The sequence below is a fragment of the Cibotium barometz genome, chromosome 31, assembly GCF_041138505.1.
Source record: "Cibotium barometz isolate CiBa-2024 chromosome 31, ASM4113850v1, whole genome shotgun sequence".
In the NCBI taxonomy this organism is placed as follows: domain Eukaryota; kingdom Viridiplantae; phylum Streptophyta; class Polypodiopsida; order Cyatheales; family Cibotiaceae; genus Cibotium; species Cibotium barometz.
Genome location: NC_141076.1, coordinates 38,089,238 through 38,105,628, shown reverse-complemented (window position 1 = coordinate 38,105,628; position 16,391 = coordinate 38,089,238). Strand labels below are relative to the sequence as shown.

Genomic DNA, 16,391 nt, shown 5'->3' with positions numbered 1-16,391 from the left:
CCCTTGCTATGACCTACTCACACCTGAACAAAACACACATTTTGTCTTAGTCCAGGAGCAGCCACGTGGAGGCAGCTCCCAATTGGGTCCCATATGACAGAGGGCACGCGGGGCATGGGGGCAGGGCACGGGGCGGAGGCTGAAAGGTGCAAAAATTGGGGGCATAGGAACACATCCTAAGGACCCAAGATGCTTCTAGAAAGAAATCTCGCGGTCCCGGTATTGACCTGGTAATGACCTCAAAAATTTTAAATTTTAAATTTTCGAGGACGTGTAAAAAAAGTAGCTCCCGCGGATTATTTTCTGCATCCTATTCCAAAATTAGTTGTAGATCTACTCGATGCTTGCATTATTGACAAAGTCTTTTTGCTTGTGGATTGTGTGTGTGCATCAGTTTTGTAGGGATTTTACATCGCGGTTACTCTCCGTCGTCTCGTGATTGTCTCTCCCTGCTCTTTACATTCTCTTTCAAGGTTATGTGGGAAAGCTAAAGCGCATAGGAATGTGGCATGATGAAGCATGTGGGCAAGAATGTGAGCATAAGCATGTGGGCAAGCTCCCGGACAAGCATAAGCATGTGGGAAAGCATGAGCGCATCGGCAAGCATGTGGGTAAGCATGTAGGCAAGCTTAAGCACATGTGGGTAATCATGTGAGCGTAAGCATGTGGGCAAGTATATACATGTGGGTAAGCATATGGGCAAGCATGAGCATATGTGGGCAAGCATGAGCGCAAAGGCAAGCATAAGCGCATGGGCAGGTTAAAGCGCATAAGAATGTGGGCATGATTAAGCATATGCATGCATATATGTTTGATGGTAGATATGACTGGTGTGATAGTGGGAGCGCTCACCCTAGAGGAGCATGAGATGATGGTGCGCCTCTCACAGCGCTACCAGCAATTTGGGGCATCTCCATCTCCTCTCCCTTCACGTGTGCCCACAGCCCCTCCCACCGTAGCACCCTCTTGCGCTCTCTCACGTTCCTCTTCACTGTGGTCCGAAAGCTCCGAGACGGGGTCTTCTTCCCGTCGCTCTAGTACTTGCTCTCCCGGGCGGTGGCAGTGGTGGTGGTAGTTGTTGCGGGGGTGGGGAAGCCGATGACTTTGTTGATAGCGTTAGGCCCTAACTTAACCTGACTTGCATAATTTTGCGTGAGAAAGACAGCATAATGTATAGAGGATTTACCAAAAAGTTGGACTTGAAGCGCAAATGCTCTTTCTCAAATGGTTAGCTTGGTACAGGAGACGATGTATTGAAACATCGTAGGTTTACATGAAGAACATCTGGTCCTCGTGTAAAGCTCTGGCTTGTCACTATCTAGAACACTTGATGAAGTGGATGCCTGATCCTCCTCTAGTGAATATGTCTCTGAGACAAGATTTAGATTTGGTATCCATTTTCCTTTTTGGGCGGATATTGAACTTTTGGTGACTGGTCGGGCGATGGTTTTGTCCTTTTCTCAGTAGTATAGCAGAGTTAGGATCTACCGTTTGTTTTGTGCTAACTATTCTACATTGATGTTTTTGTCTCTTAATGCACAGTGCAGTGGTTTCTGTAGACTTGAAGTTTTCTAGCTTTGGAGAGGTATCCTGAGAAGTTGGTGCAGCTTTGGAGAGGTATCCTGAGAAGTTGGTGCAGACACCTTGTTTCTTCTTTAAGAAGATTGTCTATGTCTTTGGTAACCAGATTGTACCTTGATAGTGCCCTTGTGCCTAAAGCATGGACTTTGGAACCCACCTTGTATTTGTTTGTTGTGGTATTCATAGTCTTCTGCACTATTTTGTACACTGATTTCTACCAGTTCTTTTGTATACTTCTTTGAACTAATTTTGTAGACGAGGGCTGAATTGGTGTGGTCCGCCTAAAATCCTTTCGAACCCAATAGCAAAGCTCCCCCCCTTTCGTAGCCTTGACTTTGCAAAAGAGTTTTCTTCACTAGCCAGCCGACATGAGAAGTATTGTTGGTTATTGGAATCCAGACTAGTTGTTCTATCGATATCTTTGTAGCTAACGTTAGCTCTTCAGAAAGTTGTTGTTTTACTTTTGTGTCCTTCAAAGGCTGAGTGTAGCTCTCCCCTGTCAAGGTTTGAGAGTTTACCTTTAGCATGTTGTAGTTGAGTTGACAATTAGTGTACTGCATCCAAAGTCTGCCCAAAATTATAGCTTCAAGTACTTCGCTCTTGTTGGCAACATAAAGCAATGTATACATAGGCTCATCTTGGATACACATCTTAAAATATATGTAGCCTAAGCGTGAAGTTTCTTCTTGCGAAAAATTAAGGAACTTAAGTTTTATCGGTAATAGTTCTGGTTTCCCTGAAGATTCCCAAATTTTAGAAGAAATCACATTAATATCAGCGCCTGAGTTAATCAGAGCGTCCGCCATAACCTGGTGCTTTTTTGATAGAAGATCTAATGAGATACATAATGGTTCCACATATGTATCATTTTCTACTAGAATGCCCACTGAAATGGGTAGCATCTTGGCTCTAAGTTTTCTCTCTAGCTCGTTCAAGGATCTCCTCTCTGCCGCCTCACTGCAACATCTCATCATTGACCTTGAAGAACACCTCCTATGAGGGTTCTTCCCATCGTATGGCTATAATCATCCTTATGGGAATTATGTCATAGAAGCTGTCAAGATCACAAACTTTGTCTGCTTTGGAAGCAGACAAACAGACAATGTGGTAAGCACCTATAACCACAACTGAGGGTCAATCATATGTTCATGAAAAGGGCATAGGGATATACACATTATCCCTTACTACCGTTGTCCTTAGGCTTTAGGTCTGTGCTGGATGCTCCACAGATCCAAAGATCGGTGCCTTTGCCCATAGCCAATTATAGCTCTTCAGAAGAAGCAGAGCCAAACTCCTCTACACGGGAATTTGTGACATCCCTATATCTATGAGTTTTCAAGTTGACTCTAGTGATAACTCCTTCATGTCAAAGATTAGTTAACCCAATTATGGATCATCTAGAATTGCCACATTTTGAAACCAAGATAAAGTCTTATCTTTGAGAGTTAAGCCAAATCCCTTGATCTGTACGTCTTGGTCACACTTGTTCTGCATAAACATTTTGTTTAAACTCCACAACATCGTCATAGGGATCTCTTGATCCATTATACCATTTTTGTAGCATGGATGCCCTTACTGGTCTAGAGTTCTCATCATTGTGCTTCTTTCTTGTATCCCTAACTCTTGTATGATGAGGTTTCTCATGCACTGTGGTTGGCCTTGGTGGCTCTGATAGAGCCATATTGCCCACTATCCTTCTATCAACAAAGCCTCTATGACTTGGCATTGGAGGTGGCTCAGTTTTCATTGTTTCTAGAGGAGGCACATCAGGTTCATACGTGGGTCCCCTCACTATTGTCCTAAAAGACAACTCAGGTTTCTCCTTCTCATGTATAACATGCTTTTCTCTCTCAAAAGTCATACGTATTAAGAGTAAGGTCTCTCTGCAAAAAAATCTTATTCCTCGAGGCTCGTTGTTGCTCTAGGCGAGATATCAGGAAAATAATGACCACCATTATAGGTCGAATTGAGATCTCAAGCAAGTCCAACTTCTTGTACTCATAATTCAAGTCTCCTCAAGATGGTGAATTTTAATTATGCTAAATAAAAATTATTTTGCATGCATTGGATCATCATAATGCCATGGTTGTTTTCCCTAGTAAAAATATGCTTACTTTAATTAGTTCTCTCTCTCTCTCTCTCTCTCTCTCTCTCTCTCTCTCTCGTGTTTCATCATACTCAGTGCCCTAAAAAATACTTTTTCTCTTCGTAAAACTTAAGGCAACTTGTAAAAACATCCGAGCTTTTGAAACACTTTTGTTAAAATGCGAGAATTTATAACTAAAATTTTGATACTTTACTCGGGATTGGTCATGGTAGCCAGAAATTCCAACTAGATTTTTCAAATTTGATTCAAAATTTTAATTTTGAAACCAATATTTTCAAGCACTGGTCCTACTCTCCTTCTCACAAGGATCTCACATAGCTCCATACATATTAGAGCCCATCCTCATATTAGCTATTCGCACCATAGCAGTGATTCGTCTCAACTCCCATTCCCTACGATATAAGATTGGGCACTGGGGCATAGGCGAGGAGTCCCTTTGTTTATGAAACCTAGGTATATGAGTTTGAGAATTATACCCCACCTACCCTATTTGGCATCCGATGATAATAATATCATCTATCTATCTCTTTGCCTCTCTTCTAGGAATACTTGTTTTTTTAAATATCTTCTCAAATATATTTCTTTTCTAAAAGTATATCCCTTGTAATATCTCTCAACCTATCTTTTAATTTCAAAACCTATCGGCATGTCTTCTTTGACAACACACACTCTCTCTCTATCACACACACACACACACACAACACTCACTCTCTGTCTCTCTCTCTCTCTCTCTCTCTCTCTCTCTCATGTGCTATTATGTATCTCTCTCTCTCTCGGGGGTCCACTAAAGAATATGTAAGATATCACGTGCCTTCAACAGAAGGGGTTTTTTCTTGGATGGACTTACATAAATATTTACATATGTAAGGTTTTTAAATTGAAAAAGTGAAAATTTCTATACATAAGGGTTAGTTTTAATACAAAAGTCTATACATAAGGGGTATACTTAATATAAAAAAAACTATCGATAAGGGTATCTTTAAATAACCCTTGAATGCACATGCTATAGGTAATGTTGACATAGTGGATCCCCTAGAGATCTCTCTCTCTCAGATGTGTTATTGGTGTGTGTGTGTTTACTATCACCCTCTCTCTCTCTCTCTCTCTCTCTCTCCTTCCTATTGTATAGCTTTCTCTCGTTCATCCATCATTCTCCATATTGCATGACTGTGTTGTTCCACACCGTGGGTGGCAAACTCACTTGTGTCCTCGTGGAGTTGTGGGGATCTAGCCATTGTTGCACCAAGGTGGGGCTAGAAAGAAATGGAGGGGGAGGAGATAGAGAGTCTCTTACCTACTTCTCTTCCTTAGCAGGGACAATTGAGGATTGTTGTTATGATTTTAGATCCTTTTACACTCTTTTTCACGGGCTAAAAACAAGGGACATTGATATTTGAAATGGACATATCCACCATAGTAGTAACAACCACATGAGTTTTGTTAGTTGCCATGTCTTCCATTTCCTTGACCTCCATTGCCACGCCCTCCTAAAGGACACTATTAGTATTGATGATGTTGGGTTTCCATATTTGCCACAATTAGGCTCCTCCAGTAGCATGTTGATTGCCTTGTTTTTGTGGTTGGCCCCCTTTTTTGTTGTTATTATTGTTGGATTTCCATTTTCCCACTTGGAAATGTTTGTGGGACCATGAACTCCATGCTTGATTGTTGAGGCATGTTCATTTGCTATTGAAATGCTCCCTAATGGTGTGGAAACATTCCTTGTATAAATGCTCCTTGTTGAATCATTCTTGACTGTTGATGAAGCACACTTTGCTGCTAATGAACATGTTGCACAAAATGTTGTTGCTATGTTTGTTGCATTGCCTACAATTGACATTGTGCACTCAAATTAAGTCCTTCTTGGTACATTCCCTAGTAGCCATCTTGAGGCTGATTCTACTATGCCACCAACCCCACCCAAGTAAGACCATTTACACTCCATCGTCAATTTGATGGTTCAATGAAAAGAGAATTTTGTAGCAATGACTTTGTAGTGAACATTCAATGAAATAATGTCCATGCAAGAAAATACGTGTGCATGAAACTCCTAGAAAAATTTGTGAAACTACACTTGACCCCACTAGGTGCAACTAAACTAGAAGCCCAAGCTCCTCCCTAAGCCATGACGTACACAATGCTCTCTAATTGCAAAGGTTTTGGTGGGTAATCTAGTGCCCCAAAAGTTTGGATGCTTCTTGTGATGGGTTGCACAATTTCTCGACATTCATGACCAAGTTGACAATTACATCTAGAATATTGTTTGACGGTTTTGTGTAAGGAGTGCTTCAGAATTATCGAATCCCCAAATGAAATATTCACACTCCAAGGGAATTTCAAGTTGCTTTGCAAGGGGAAGTTGATTAAACAACTATCAAAATTGTGTAAGATATTTATGAATGGAATGCCCACACTGCACGATGATGGTCAACTAGGCAAGAACATGTGCATTGGTGCGATCCTGGCCCAAAGTAGCAAGAAATTGATCTTTAACTTGCTCATAAGTTACAAAGTTTCCATTGCAAATTGTATGACTCATGCCTTGGCTAGCCGAACCTACTAGGTGACTAGTCTAAGGCCTTGGGAGTTCCCCCAAAACTGAAATAGGATTTGATTTCCCCAACCCTCATGCTCGTAGGCTAGAAATGAGTGAGGTGTTGGTGCCCCTGGGTGGAGAATACCAGTTACCCCAATTTTTGATCACGCTAAGAAACTCGTTACCCCAACCAAGACTGTTTCCTAGGTTGGTAACCCTTGATACTCAAAGTCACAGTGCTTAAACAAATCATACCATTCACATTTTAGGATTTGCAATTTGCCGATTCACTTCCCACATACAATTAGAAACATTCATACGCATTTAAAGTACACAAGACTCTACATGCATGTATGAAGTGGGTGGGGTAAATTTTCATATCTTCTATTGTAACCATTTCCTAAGTTTCTCTAAAAAGTCTAGGGAGGAAAATAGAAATTTTAAATGGGTACTCGATTACTTAGAATCCACCTTTAAAAGCCTTTCAGAGAATTTAGTCTTCGAATTCTGAACTTACATGACGTGGATTCTCGATCGAGGGTGAAAAGTACGCAATGATCCACTTCGAGATTTCTTTGTCAACAAGTAGATGGAACTAGGGAAATCTTAATGGGATATCTCGGGGCATTGTTATTCGGGTTGATCAGTGTGTGTTCCCAACCTTTGCGCCTACCATGATTTCCTTATCCCATCCTCAGTGGGGCCATGACTTTACTAATGGATATGGAGTTCTTTGGTGAAAAGATGAGAAAAGAACAAAAAATAGTATGACACTAAAGGTCTAAATAAAAAGATTTTTTCTAACTTTCTAAGGAACTTTTCTAGATCTTTAATCTAAAATTTTCATATTTTTAAAGCCAATTTTTATTTGTTTCTAAAATTTTAAAGCTAATTTTTTATTTGTTTCTAATATATAATCTTTAAAATAGATAAAATAAACAAAAAAAACTAATAAAAATAGTTCCAAGGATATATGGAATTTTAAGGATTTTTTGGAGTAAATGTTTTTCTTTTTTTTAAATAATTTTAAATGAGTATAAAAAATAAAAATAAGAGAATTTTTAAAGCAAATCTAGGATCTGAGCTAAGAACCTTAGGTTTAGCATAAAGAGTACTAACCAATTGGATAATTTATTCTAATGATATATAGAGTAATTAGTTATGTATATAACTTATAACAATCAAAGTGCAAAGAAAAAAAACAAAGCAATAGATTTGGGTCTTATGCACTTCTGTTTGGAGATTGAAGTCTAGCAGCAAGTATGTAAAATCTTCATTTCACAACAAAAATAAAATCTTGAGGGATTTTGGCATGATAAATTGTAAGCCAATTAGCACAACTATGGAGGTGAATTTGAAGCTATTGGTTGAGTACACTATGGAGGTGAATTTGAAGCTATTGGTTGAGTACACTTCACCTTTAGTGGACATTAAGAAATACACAAAACTAGTGGGAAGCCTCATCTTTCTCATTAACATATGGCTTGACTTCCAAGTTTTCTTGGATAACATCTACAATACTTTCAAGTGCACTCGGATAGTCTCTAAGACACCCATTTATTTTTTCAGCCTCGTAAAAATTCCCTAAATGTTTTTCTTGTTACTTATGTTGTAATCATATTCACAAAGGAACGAGAACGTTTTGGGGAGTGGACGACTATTTGGGAACGGGAACGAGAAGCTTGAATAAAAGGGAACAGAATTGGAAGCCCTTCTAGACTCAATCAGTACTATTTCTTGTTAGAGTTACAGTCCTGGGCACTGCCCATTGTACCACATATGCACACACTTTTTTCATGTCACATTTTTCCTCTCCACACGACTGTCTGGCTGGTCGGCCTGACATGTATGCTTTTCTGTATATAAGGAGGGCCATTAAATTTCATAGCTGTAGCTGCCAGGTGATAGCCGGCAGGTAGAGCTTGAAGTCCGTGGGTATCAACAAGGAGAGAGGGTTAGATTTGGTACTTGGTACTTGGTACTTGATTTGGTATTATGTTGAAACCTCGTACTTGCAATTGGTACATGGTACATAAATTGGTACATGGTACATGGTATTGTAATCGTAATAGCTTATGTTGAGCTTGATACTTTGAAATCACGTGCTTTGAAACTTCATAGTTCGGATCTTTAAGCTTGAAAGTTAGCTTGAGTTGATATGTAGTGTAGAATCTGGGACCTCTGCAAAAATTATGAAAATCAAAAGCTTGTTAATATTAGAGCCTAACATAGAAAAACAGTCACTGGAACTGCGATAAAGATTCTGATTTGTCTCTATCTAGCTTTCCAAGAGCTTTTGAGAAATTGTTGATGCTTGCCAATCTTTTGCTTCTTTTGATGTGTTACAACGTGGCCTCGCCTTTTTCCTTGTTTAGGGTCTATTTTTAAAAAAAACGTAAAGATAAATAAATAACGTTCTCGCAGATACTTAGGCTAATTAACTTACCGACAAATAATTAATTGTTTGACAATAGACAAATTCAGTGATGCAACGAACATACGTCAATATATATCATCAACAAATATATGTACATGTGTCTAGAGTGTGTGGTGAACAATCCTCACATATACAAAACAGATCCCTAAGTATGATTACTACATGAGCCATCACTATACGAGTCGCTAGTATCGGACTCGTGTGATCACCATCACCATCACCATCACCACTGCCACCACCCGTGCCCCCACCCGTGATCACGCCGCCGCTCCTCAGCCTCTCGGCGTCGCCCCTCGGCCTCCTATCGAGCCACCTTTGTCATGTCGTCCTCGCTATATTGCTCTTGCATTAGTTAGTGAAATCAAATAAGAGCATATTATAGTTAACATGAAAATAAACTACAAAACAAAACAGTGATACCCATAAGTGGATTTGGCCTGCCAGCAAGTGTCGCCTGCAAAGCGCGATAGCCGTAGTATGTGGCGTACTCCATCTCCTGTGCCGTAGGTGCACGACCATAGTCTTTGGTCTGCATCAAGACAGAACCAAAGACTTATTGATTTCTTCATTCAATAATATTACCTTTGAAAGTCAAAATTTGAACGGTCTATACTCACAAATATGGCCACAAATCCATCTCGTCCCATCTGGCCTAGTCTAGATGTGTGACCAGCTTGCAGTCTCTTTCGTGCTGCCGTCTATGTAAATTTGATTAAACAAAATAATATAGATTAGAGAATAGTTAGAATCAATCTAGCAAAGTTCATATTAATTCTAATATACGTTAGCAAAGGCCTACACCTTCTGCTGAGGAAACGTGATGCGTAGGCGTCTCTCCTTGCAGAAGTATTGCCATGTCTCCATGCACATATTAGCCCTCCTCTTGTTTGTCTCCACCATACAGTAGCGTCTATTTATTTTTCATATTACAATAAGCGTTAGAATATACCATAGAACTTGTTAGATTTCAATGTTTTGTTTCTTTTATTGATTTTTTAACTTCGATCATTTGATAAATGACTCATGTTTTTATGGTACTTGAAAATCAGATTCGGACCAATCAGAGGGTACACCGCCACCTCCTACTGGTGGTGGTTGGGGTGCATTGAGTTCCAATACTGCACATGAACCCGTTTACGATGATTTCTACTATGATGAGTCTATTATATGTTGGTGCGCTCGTTGTCGTGGCACATATCGGAGGCCACGATGGGAGTGCTTTTCACATGAGATGACTCATGGTACTTTTGAGCGAGCACCACCACTTGAGGAGCAACATCGACCTATGGTATGTGATTGTTCTCCCTTAGTTTTATTATTGGTTATTTTATAAATCAAAGGCTCATATATAATGCAACCATATTATATATGTAGGTATATTCACTTGATGACGAGGATGACTTCACTATTAGTGATGCACATGTCCCTCGCACATGGCACGGACAGGTCATTTGTCAGTTTTGCAGCTTGAGGTTTCTCGACATCCTCTACCTCCTGCTTTGGAGGTTGACGGGTGGAGATCATCTGTTGCCTACTTGTTTGCATTCTCTAGTACAGACGTATGATCAAAGAGGATACGGAGGATGGCAGAGAGGATCACTTCCTTTAGATGGAGTGGTTTTTAGCTTCTGGGGCAATCGCTACATGATTGCTCCATCTACCATCAGTGGAGCAGGACGAGGCCTCTTTATTGCACAGGATTTGCATGTGCCCCCTCGTTCAAAGGTCACCCTTATGTCTTTTTGTGGACCTATATATAGATGGGGTCCATGGCATTAGCTTACTCGCTACATTCAAAGCATGAGTACTTATGGGTTATGTCTCAATGCAGCCTCTCTTTCTGATAGAGGGATTACACATGCAGAAGGACAAAGACTCTATGTTGACGGAAGACCTTACTCTCAAGGAAACATAGCAGGTTTAATCAATAGTAGTCAAGGGTTGAGTTCAAGAGCCAATTGCACGTTTGTGGAGTGTGAGAATAGTCATGAACCAGGACATATGAGAAGGGATGTAGAAAGATACATAGTTGTCAATGCTATTAGATCATTACGTGTGCTAGTGAGTGATCAATTAGGGATGGCGTAGACCTCTACAAGCACTCTTAACAGATGAGGGTTGAGAGCTTCATCGTATACAATTCCTAATGTTATTTTGACCTCTTGTACCCTAATTTTACACTTTAATTTGCACCACGTTCTCTATTGTCTCTAATTTAATTTGATAACCATCTTTTATTGTCTCTAACTATTTTGTATTTGTGATAATTATTGAATTCCATGCACATCTCTCTTTTCTTTTATATAGAAGCATGCTATTGATACAATCTTCTTTGCCTTCAAATATGTAGATTCCAAATTATGACATCGACAATATCACAAGTCAACATTCACATGACGTATCTCACATGTCAATAGAGTGCATGAGGATCCTACGTAGGAGTGATCCTAATGCATATGCAAGGCTAAAGAAACAATATTCTCAGGATTTTAATGGGTGTGATGATATCTTTGATAATGATGATGGCATGTCTGATTTTATTGAGGATTGGTATCAAAATAATAGTACGAGTGATATTCCTAATAACAACGAGAGATGGGTGTAGCATTAGATGGCGTGAATCCATTTTCAATGAGATCAAGTAAATGGTCTACATGGCTAGTGGTAGTTATTAACTATAATCTACCCCCGTATCTCAACATTAAGAAAGAGCATTTAATGCTCTCACTCTTAATTTTGAGAAAATGACAAGTTAAAGATCTGAATGTTTATTTGGCCCCTCTCATCGATGATCTTCAAGATTTGTGGAGAGGGATTGATGTCATGGATATGTCCAGAAGCATCGGTCAAAGATAGTTCATTGTTCGTGGAATTTTAGCATGGACTATCCAATGACTTTCCAGGATATGGTTTTTGCTCAGGTAAATGGTTTAAATATATATATTGTCTCATACGTTTGTACGATGTTCATTGCGCTAATCATCTTTGTTATGTTTTCCATGTAGGGATATGTACCAAGGGTTATAAAGCTTGTCCAATTTGTGGTGATTGGTTGAGATCGACTTATAGCAAAAACCTCAACAAAAATATATATCTTTGACATAGACGATTTTTATCTGAACATCATTATCTCTACGAGACAGAAGGCAAGCCATACATTTTTATGGAAAGGTAGAAGAAGGGAGATGTCCAATACCAATGACACTGAAGGATTGGTATCTAAAGTGGACTGCTGGACCCGCCATCGATCCGAAGTCGGAGATCATAAGCGGCGATGATGATGACGCTGTAAAGAAGCGAGTGTAAAGAAGCGAGCGAGAGGAAAACGTGCTCTAGCTCAAAGTCCTTCGATATGGTATACTTTGGAATATTGGAAGGATTTGAGGATACGTCATCTTCTTGATCCTATGCACATATTCAAGAACGTTGGTCATTCGTTATGGCAACACCTCGTTTGGCAAGACACAACGGCAGCAAGAAATGACTTAAAGGATCAAAACTCAAAGCCCAATCTATGGCCACTTTATGATGAAACTCGACGTGAGACAACCTACGAAGAGCCTGCCCCATGGGTGCTCAAGACAGAAGAGCTGGAGACTATCAACAGGAAGATTCAGTCGATTCGTACGCCTATAGGATATGGAGCATCTTGTCAAAACATGTTCACTCTAGATGACAAGAGCTTGTCTGGTTTAAAAACACATGATTGGCACAATTTTGTGAAGGTAAATCTATCCAGATCTTTGTAAGTATTTATTTTCTTGCATGTTTTGTTGATCGGATTAATCATGTATGCATCATATTCTACCCCTTGTTATTGATGGATGTACTACAAGAGGAGTCCGAGATGTAATATATCGCCTTGGATCGCTTGCAAGGTATTTATCGGTCATTAATTTTTAGTATAAAATTTTATTTGATATCTTCTTAATTCAAAAACATCTCTAATATCTTCTTTCTTTTACTGATAGATGGATTACATCTAAAGAGATTGCCAAAGGGTCAATTCCACAAAAGAAGCGTGAATGTATAGAGCTTCTTTGTTTAATGGAAAAGGAATTTCCAACCTCCTTTTTTGATATCCAGGTTCATCTTCTAATCCATCTAGTGGACAAGATAGAGCTTACTTGTGTTGTGAGCACTCGATGGATGTTTTGGGTTGAGAGATTTATGGGAGTATTGAAAGGTTATGTACGTCAAAAAGTAAGACCAGAGGGTTCTATGGCGGAGGGATGGATGCTTGAAGAATGCATGTATTACGTTTGTGAATACCTTGAGAAAACCGATTCTGAAGCTCCACGTGTATGGACAAATGAGTCATCTTCTACCATGTCAGACGAGGTATTGTCCGGTAAGGGAGTCCCTTTAGTACGAGAAGGAACTTCCAAGCAAACGAGTTGGCAGATGTAAAAAGAGGAGATCCAGATGTCAAACCAATGTAAATAACAATGGGGACATACCTACTTTCATGGATTGGTTATACACCCGTATGCAACAGCGGTTAGTGATCATGAGCCAATCTCAACGGAACAAAGAGAGTTTATGATCGGGTGTGAAAGAGAGGTAACTTGTTGGGTTTTGAAAACTCTGAACTAAACAAATGAATCTCATTTTTTTTAATAATTTATTTATTGGTCTAGGCTCGAATGTATACCAACATGTGGGCTTATGGAGGACAACATCTTCGGATAAAATCTATTGACGACTTACGTCTAACTCAAGATTCTTGGGTTGATGCCTCTTTCAAGTAATTATCACGTGCAAGTTCAAGAGACACAAATCTTATCGACAGTGAACTTGGTTACGTGGGAACCATAGTCGGCATTTATGAAGTATCATATCGCATCTTCATGCAGGTAAATGACATCTCTCTTCATGCAACAATGACATGTAGATTTCTTGAAGCTATACATAATTCAATTCTAAAGTTTTGATTCGTGTATTTTGACAAGTGGTTTTGAAGGTGGATTGGTTTCGTGCCGAGTATAAAGGCAATAATGCCACAATGAAAAGAGAACCGTTCGAATTTTGGTCCGTCGACTCCTCGAAGTTGTTGCGTGCAACAAAAGAGCCTTACATTTTGCTAACTCACATTGAACAAGCATTCTTTTACAAGAATACAGATGCTCATCCATGGTGGCAAGTTGTCCATGTCCAACCTAGAGGTCGACACTTGTTTGATAGAGTTGACTCTGAGAAAGTGGATCAGGATGAATTGATTACGTCCTCGAATCTAGACACATCGGTGTCAGAGAGGTGTAGAATTCGTCTTTCCGATCATGATGACATTGTAGATGATGAGAACGACAACGATCCAGAATCTGACACTATACAGACACTGAAGAGGAAGAAACAATGGATGTCGAGCCTACGGAGGAACGTCAACACAGATTTAATGATGGAGGAGTTCAAAGAAGTCATCAAGGATAATGAAGATGAAATTTTATTGACAGTTAATCTCAGAGATGACGATGAGGACTATTAGTCTTACGTGTCAACTCACCGATCAACCTATGTTCGGTAAGATTTAATCTCAAAATAACTCATTGTGAAGTCATGATTTTTATTCTTTTGAAAACTTACTAACAAGGGTGGGTGGTGGGGAGTCTCATGGTGATAGCCTCATATGGCTAGTGTCAGGGTTCGATTCCCCTCAGACTCGTTTTTCTTGCTCTAGCTGTGTACAGGGTAATTTCAGCAAGGTCACTGAAAGAAAGTTTGTATCGGGATTCGATGCCTCTCCTCTACCAAGGCTTCTATCTCACATTTCAACCCCAGTATCAGCATCTCAACCTTCAGTACCCGTAATCAAGCATTGTTCCCCCCTGGATAGACTTGGCCTAGCAGTAGACCATCGAAGCCAACAGTCTTCTAGCATTTCGTGGCAGTAGTTCCAGCAGCACCCTCAGTGAGTACCCGCAGTACCCTTAGCCGCAGCACCCCCCACACTGCCCATTTGCTGCTCCAGCTCTGCTCTCTCTCTCTATGACACTATGGTCACCCCAGCTTTGATGTATGGTCACCCCAGCTTTGATGTATGCGGTAGCAGTATGGGCCCCATGCTTGTCAGCCGCCTCATGAACGCAGATTGAGAGACCACAGATATGTATGATCTCACGCTTGTTCTACCAGCAAACAATCAGTACCACTGTTCTACCTGACATTGGTATCAAAGCTCTTTGGTGGTAACTTTTTGGTCTCATAGGTCATTTTGGCCTTTTGAAGACGTAAATATAGCATTTCATTTTGTTTCATCTCTCTCTCTCTCTACTTACCGTGCATTGACGCGTAGATGACTCATGAGTTTGCACATTTGCTTTAGCAACCACTTTCGACTCCATCCTGTCCCAAACTCTGTCTCCAGTGTGTTGATGACATATTTCTTGTCATCCTCAAGTTGATCGCTGCATTGCAAAATAAAGTCAGTTAGTAATTCAAATAAAAAACTGTAATTCATATTCTTTATGTTAAGTAATCCTTACTGCCATGGTATATGAACTCGCTGTAGATAAGACATGCAAAGGTCTCTCATCCGACGTCTAAAGGCGATGTCGGCTCCGACCCTGTCAAGCGTGATGTCGCATGTGACACCCAAAGTGCCAGTGCACGTGCGCATCGGCACTGGTGGGGGCACTGGTGTTTGTGTGCTACTCTGCCCCGCCTGACGCCTAGGTGCAATACAAACATACGATATATTGAGATGTGAGTTCTTAAAAAGTACTTGGATATTTAATCTGTAATCACCATAAAAGATATACTTACGGGACGAACGGTTACTAGCCTGTGAATCAGGTGTCACCTGAGTACCAAGAGGTACATTAGGAGTAAGCCGCCGACTCTCGTGATGTGATGTACCTGGGATAGGAGTCCTAAGCAAACAAAGACATCAAAAGGATATATATAATAAGAATTCTATATGTAAAAAAAGGATGACATTACTATTTTATCAATCAAGAAGCTTACCGATGCGCTGTAGTGTGTGCATGAGAAGAAGTTTCCACTCCTGCATGTGGCTGGGAGGATGTACCCTCTCCAGGTCGTCGTACGGGCATACTGAATCTCCCAAGAATCTCGATGGCGCCGTCTAAACCCGCATCATCCATCTCCACATAATCTGCCATGGCCTTTGACAGTGTATCTCCAGAAAGTCGAGTGCCTTGTAGCAGTCTTGATGATCGCCAGCTTCACTTTACGGGTGTGGTCACTCATCCTATCTATATATTTAAAACAACTATATGTCAGACTAGAGATACATTGTTAGAGGAGAGCTCAATCTATCTAATCAGAAACATTGACTAAATAACTCCAAGCAAGATGCGTCCACATCTCAAAGTTTGCAAGAGTCATATATGCACTGTTGCAACAAAGAACGTCGAAGAGTCATATATAGGATCCCATAATTTGGCCCATAGCAATGGCATCTATGTTCAAGAGCATTATTTCTACTAGTAGCTACCCAAGTTTGCAACCCTCAAAACATTAAGAGACATTACTTAAGACCCAAGCATCAGAGCTTCTCCATGAATCATAACCTCTCTATCTTGCTAACTCGTAGTGTGGCCCAATAGCACCCTTTCTCTCTATCTCTCTATGCCCTGTCAACCCATGATCTTCCTCTCTCCACCTATGCTCTAGAATGGTGATGGTTAGCTAGTAGTGTTTGGAGTTCCTTGCTCTCTCCCTCTCACACTATCACCCTTTGCCACTGTAGTGATTGTAGTAGTGCACCT

General features: G+C 40.2%; 1 pseudogene; it reads right to left on the bottom strand.

Annotated features, from left to right (window-relative positions):
* Positions 1-8,962: 8,962 nt before the first annotated feature.
* On the bottom strand, positions 8,963-15,870 carry LOC147620835 (uncharacterized; annotated as a pseudogene).
* Positions 15,871-16,391: the final 521 nt, after the last annotated feature.